The sequence below is a fragment of the Chiloscyllium punctatum genome, chromosome 24 (assembly GCF_047496795.1).
Source record: "Chiloscyllium punctatum isolate Juve2018m chromosome 24, sChiPun1.3, whole genome shotgun sequence".
In the NCBI taxonomy this organism is placed as follows: Eukaryota; Metazoa; Chordata; class Chondrichthyes; order Orectolobiformes; family Hemiscylliidae; genus Chiloscyllium; species Chiloscyllium punctatum.
The window spans coordinates 72,550,206-72,557,355 of record NC_092762.1 but is presented as its reverse complement, the minus strand read 5'-3'; positions in this window follow the sequence as shown (position 1 = coordinate 72,557,355).

Here is a 7,150-nt window from a genome sequence, read left to right as displayed (position 1 = left end):
AGTACAGGACAAAAGCAGAAACAGAATATGAGTTAAACCCTCATCCATGATTATTTTAAAAAGTGACCAGTTTTCTTTTTTTTAATAAATCTTTGGTACTTGTACAATTTTCCATGTCGTTCATAGTTATATACATTGCATGTCTTAACATTACAAAGAACAAATTGAATTAATCAAATTCACAGTTATCCTATTAAGTTACCTTTATTAACTATCCAGTCTCTTGGTATTTGGCTGAGGCTTCAGCGGGACCCACCTCCTGAGTGGGTGCCCTGCAAATGAAACTTCTTTAACCCCCAGTTTATGGGGTTACCATTGTCCATATGACTGTCCTGTCTCTGGGGTGGCTGTCTACATCCTCAAGGTAAGCACGAACTGCTGGACCTTCGCTGGGCTGAGGTAGCTATCCAGCTCCTCACTGGGGTCATTTACCCGCTCTGGTGTCATTGAGCCAAGGCAAGGGTCCTCCCTGTCCAGTTCTGTGTCTGACAATGGGACTGTCAGGGGATCACTGCTCTCGGTTGCCTGTAGTTGTGGGGCAGTGGGTACCCCCTGGTTCTCACTGGGTGGAGGGTGGACTTCGGGGGGTCCGTTGTTTCCTGGTTGGGAGGAAATGCCCTCCTCTTTACCGACGGCGCTCTGTCTCTTCTTCTGTTGGTGATGACCTTCTGTGCGTCCATCTTCCCCCTCCGAAGAGCTGGCCGTTCCCCCCTCGTGCAGCTGTCTTTTCCCCCTTTGCTGGGAGGCTTTTGGGGCCTGGCAAGATTTCCTCTTCCTGTTTTTAACAGGTATCCACTCCTCCGCCTGCTTAATTACCTCCTCCTCCATTTCTTCCATCTGCCCGGCTAGAGCTAGGATCAGCTGCTGTGTCTCCCCGCTGGCTGCTGCATCCTCCACTCCAGCCTGTTCTTCTTTCTGGGTGCCACCAGACTCCGTTTCCTTGCTCTCTGGGTGGACTTTACTGGTCTTTGGTGGTCCACGGCTCACATTGCCACCTCCAGCCATCTGTGCGTAAGTGGGGCCCCCACGTCTTGGGCAGGTCTTATACATATGGCCCGCCTCTCCGCACAGGTTGCAGCTCTTTTCTTCCTGGTAGTCCTTAGTCAAGTGACCCTCCTGTTTGCAGTTCCTGCAGATGGTCACTTTGCAATCCGCCGCCACGTGTCCCGGCTTCCCGCAGGTTCGGCACACTTTCGGCTGCCCTGCATATGTCAGGTAGCCTCTGCTCCCTCCAATTGCAAAGCTCAAGGGTGGGTGGAGGATGTTCCCACTATCATCAGCCCTCAGAGTTACCCTGACCTGCCGCATACTGGTCCAGATCCCAAAGGGGTCAATCACATCAGTGGCTTCTCCCTCAACTTGTACGTACCTTCCCAGGAAGGTCAGGACATCAGCCGCTGGAACATAGGGGTTGTACATATGGATTGTAACAACCCGATTCCTCTGTGCAGGAAGCACACACAATGGGGTCGCCGACAAGGTGGAAAACAGTGGCTCCCCTTCCTTCTCCTTGAAGACCTTCAAGACCAGTCTTGAAGGACTAAGTAACCTACATCAGCTTCTATTTTCTATGTTTCTATGTTAAGTGAGATTGGCATCAATGTGGACACTTTAAAGTGGAGGTGCCTTTTGACAAGGTAAGAAAAAATAATAATTGAAGATGGCTGAGGGACCAAGGCATCACTTATTTAAAGGGAACGCCTCTGTGAATATTGCTGGGACTGTGGGGGCTATATTTCATGCCAGAGCCTTCTCTCTGATGTGAGGAGCCTCCTGCTCCAATGGCTGTCTGGGCTGCTTCAGGCAGACAGCCTCCGTGTAACATGAATAGATATGTAAAGCAGATGAAAATTAAGTCCTCTGCAGTATCAATACGATTGACTCCATAGTGGTGATTTTACCTGTGGTTTCCTGGGATAGATGGGTTATAGTGACATGAAAATGGCAAGAGACCGTTCACTACTTCATTTATATTGGCACTTCAGTTGGCATAATCTTGGGTGGGGTGCCATTGTGATATGCAAGTCAGAGCCCTATGACATACATAAGAAATTGATTGCAGTTTTGGTAGGAACTATTTATATTGAGTTATAGAGACTGAGTTGTATGGATATGAAATTCATACCATCAAATTGATTCTGGCTCTCTTAAGGGTGCACCGGTCAGTCACATTACCCAGTCCCCAAAAGTGTATTTCATTCAAATGTCCATCCAATTTTTTTTTAATCATTGACTGTCGACTTCCAAAAGGTTTGTGGGCAGTGAGTCCTAGGTCATGATTACTCTTTATGTAAAAGTGTTGTTCCTTAAACTTCTCTGCAAATTTTCTTCTCCCAAGTCTTAAATATGTGTCGCCTAGCCTGTGTACCATTTGCTAATGGGAACAGTTTTACTTTATCCAGAATTTCTCCTTTGAATCCTCCCACTTCCTCCAGACCAAAGGGGTAGCCATGGGCACACGTATGGGCCCCAGCTATGCCTGTCTCTTTGTTGGCTACGTAGAGCAGTTGATCTTCCGTAATACACCGGCACCACTCCCCACCTCTTCCTCCGCTACACTGACGCCACCTCGTGCTCCCACGAGGAGGTTGAGCAATTTATCAACTTCACCAACACATTCCACCCTAACCTTAAATTTACCTGGACCATCCCTGACACCTCCCTCCCCTTCCTGGACCTCTCCATCTCCATTAATGACGACCGACTTGACACTGACATTTTTTACAAACCCACCAACTCCCACAGCTACCTGGATTACACCTCTTCCCACCCTACCTCTTGCAAAAATGCCATCCCGTATTCCCAATTCCTCCGCCTCCGCCGGATCTGCTCCCAGGAGGACCAGTTCCACCACAGAACACACCAGATGGCCTCCTTTTTTAGAGACCGCAATTTCCATTCCCGCATGGTTAAAGATGCCCTCCAACACATCTTGTCTACATCCCGCACCTCCGCCCTCAGACCCCACCCCTCCAACCGTAACAAGGACAGAACGCCCCTGGTGCTCACCTTCCACCCTACCAACCTTCGCATAAACCAAATCATCCGCCAACATTTCCGCCACCTCCAAACAGATCCCACCCCTTTCCGCCTTCCGCAAAGACCGTTCCCTCCGTGGTTACCTGGTCAGGTCCACGCCCCCAAACAACCCACCCTCCAATCCTGGCACTTTCCCCTGCCACCGCAGGAACTGTAAAACCTGCGCCCACACCTCCTCCCTCACCTCTATCCAAGGCCCTAAAGGAGCCTTCCACATCCATCAAAGTTTTATTTGCACATCCAGTAATATCATTTATTGTATCCGTTGCTCCCGATGTGGTCTCCTCTACATTGGGGAGACTGGGCGCCTCCTAGCAGAGCGCTTTAGGGAACATCTCCGGGACACCTGCACCAATCAACCACACCGCCCCGTGGCCCAACATTTCAACTCCCCCTCCCACCCTGCCGAGGACATGGAGGTCCTGGGCCTCCTTCACCGCCGCTCCCTCACCACCAGACGCCTGGAGGAAGAACGCCTCATCTTCCGCCTCGGAACACTTCAACCCCAGGGCATCAATGTGGACTTCAACAGTTTCCTCATTTCCCCTTCCCCCACCTCACCCTAGTTCTAAACTTCCAGCTCAGTAACTGTCCCCACAACTTGTCCGGACTTGTCCTACCTGCCTATCTTCTTTTCAACCTATCCATTCCACCCTCTCCTCCTTGACTTATCACCTTCATCCCCTCCCCCACTCACCCATTGTACTCTATGCTACTTTCTCCCCACCCCCACCCACCTCTAGCTTATCTCTCCATGCTTCAGGCTCACTGCCTTTATTCCTGATGAAGGGCTTTTGCCCGAAACGTCGATTTCGAAGCTACTTGCATGCTGCCTGAACTGCTGTGCTCTTCCAGCACCACTAATCCAGAATCTATTGTAGTTTAGAACACCTCTATCAAATCTCCCCTCAAACTCATTTTACTCCCAGCAGAGCAACCTACAACATTCCAAACTTGTTACTAAAGTCTTTTCATTCTAGGACAGATTTCTGGTAAATCTCCTGTGCGCCCTTTGAAGAACCCTGATTTATCCTGATTTTATATTCAGCCTGACTCTGGACACAGAGAGCTTCCTGTCTTTTTAATTGACAACAAAGGACACTTGAACTAATTAATAACTCGGGCAAGTTCAGTTATGCCAGTACAGAATAGATACTGAATTGGGATTTCCTTGGTATACAAAATAAAATGCCACACCATTTTTTGGCATTTGTCAAGTGAATCATTGAGGTATCAGGCAAGCTGGAGGAAAGGATGCTGATTAATTATGACAACGTTATCAGTCATCACAAAGAGTTAGTTCTGGTCTTTAAAATACTCGATTTCAACTTGCAAATTTCTAACATCTTGAGCTCATATTCTCAGAAGAATAAAATGATCGAGTGTAAAACCAAAACAAACTACCTGGAGAAGGGCTAACATAGAGCAAATTCTTTCCATGAATTACTTTTGCCAACAAATTAACGATAACAAAACAGTAGCCTTTGTATCAGCCCAGAGTCTGTCCCTCGCAGTCTATTGTGTTCAGAAGCACTGCTAAGAGAAAAGTAGACAGAAAATATAACACAATACTGAACATCAATTCAAGTTGTGAACAGCTTTTAATCCTTTTAAAAGAATTAACTTGGTAAATTTATTAACAGCCTATTTACATTTGATCAGCTGATTACCAATGTACTTGGTTAGAGGAACCAATATATCACTAACAGTTATTATTTATTGCAACAGTTACACTTAAGATTTAATGCAGCAATAAATTCTGCCCAAAAAATAAACATTTTAAAACATTTGACATAAGAATTGTTTCCAAAAATATTTCATGGTTTCTTCAGTTCTGGTTCTTTTGTTCTCTTTGATTTCTGTCATTGTTTGTTTATGACGACAGTTTTTTTGCACATTTTATCTAACTTAGGTTACTCAATGGTTTCCATGATTAAGCTTGTAACATGTTTATTTGGTTGTTTTAAAATGAGGTGTAACAATTGTAAACATCTCTGACTTTGAGAGCTGTCATCGTGTTTGTCACATCATATTGTACAGGATGTGGGAACTATAACTTTAAACACGAACCGTGAGTGGGATCTCATTTATGTCACATCAGTGTGGATGCACGATGCTGCCTGTCTAACCAATGTATTTGTTTAACTGGTATCCAATGATCGAGGAGGCAAATTATTTTATACATGGCAAGTGGCATACTACACATCATAACACCCACAGAATCATTACAAAATGGAAGAGGGAGGAGGGGGAGGGGGTGGAGCCGCAGTGAATTCTTACCCAGAAAGCTTTATTAAATGACAGGCTATGATGAGGATAAGGTCAGACTGATCACAATTATACATGCTAAGATGTCGCTTTCAATTCACTGCACGGAAATGAATTTAAGGTTCTTGCAAAATACAGCTGCTGACATCTATTCAGGCAGCTATCTGGGGATACACAAATGACTTGCAGAAAGACAGGCATGTCACAGATTGAGGGAATTTTTATCAGTCCTCCCAAAGCATCTAAAGGTCACAGTGACCCACATAGCGAGTGTTCTGTTGCCTGAGCATTGACTACTTCTAATGTCTTGGGCACTGTGGCTTTAACCCTTTATCTGACTGGATATTCTTTCAGTGAAATGGAATATTATTTTATCATGTAACATCTACAACTATCATGGTGTTTGAATTTTTCTAAAATCATTCATGGGATGTGGGTGTCGCTACCTTGGCCAGCATTAATTGACTATTCCTTGAGAAGGTAGTGGTGAGCTGCCTTCTTGAACCACTGCAGTCCATTTATAGAGTCATAGAGTTCTATAACATGGAAACAGAGCCTTCGGTCCAACTTGTGCATGCCGACCAGATACCCTAACCTAATCTAGTCCCACTTGCCAGCACTTGGCCCAAAACCCTCTAAACCCTTCCTATTCATATACCCATCCAGATGCATTTTAAATGTTGTAATTGTACCAGCCTCCACGACTTCCTCTTGCAGCTCATTCCATACACGAACCATCCCCTGTGTGAAAAAGGTGCCCCTTATGTCTATTTTAAGTCTTTTCTCTCTCACCTTAAACCTTTGCTTTTAGTTCTGGACTCCCCTACCCCAGGGAAAAGACCTTGGCTATTTATCCTATCCATGCCCCTCATGATTTTATGAACCTCTACAAAGTAACCCCTCAGCCTCCAGGGAAAATAGCCCCAGCTTATTCAGCCTTTCCCTATAGCTCATATCCTCCAACTCTGGTAAATCTTTTCTGAAAGTAAGTGAGAACTGCAGATGCTGGAAATCAGAGTTGAAAGGTCTGGCATTGGAAAAGCACAGCGGGTCAGGCAGCATCCGAGGAGCAGGAGAGTCGACGTTTCGGGCATAAGCCCTTCGTCAGGAATCAGAATGTTTTTCTGAACCTTTTCAAATTTGACAACACCATTCTTATAGCAAGGAGACCAGAATTGAATTCAGTAATCCGAAAGTGGCCTAACTAATGTCCTGTACATTCACAACATGACATCTCAAACTCCAATATTCAATGCACTGACCAATAAAGGCAAGCATATTAAATGCATCTCCACCTGCAACTCCACTTTCAAGGAATTATGAACCAACACTCCAGGTCTCCTTGTTTATCAACATCCCCCAAGATCTTACCATTGACTGTCTAAGTCTTGCCCTGATTTGCCTTTCCAAAATGCAGCACCTCACATTTATCTATTGGTGTAACACACCCATAATACCTTTGGAATTTGTAATCCTGAATAGTTTATCACAGGAGATATTTCACTTTCTTTTTACTGGCCTGATTTGAATCCATTAGAAAATTGGTTTGGTTGTGTGAATTAAAATCGGGTTCACTAACCAGTGCCAAAAGGATTTGTTTGAAGGTTTCAGCTTTTGGACACGAGCATTAAAATTGCTTTATTCACTTCTCAAAGTTTTTCCTTGGTCAGCAAATCTTGATTCACATGAATCTTTCTGTGAAATTAAGGTGCTATCTAAGCTCAATGCATTTATTCCAATTGTAATTTTATGTAGAACTACAGTTGCCAACTGTGATTAAATCTATTCCTGGAGGTTTCATCACTTGACTTGCCCCCACATTCCAAGTTGGCCAACACATACG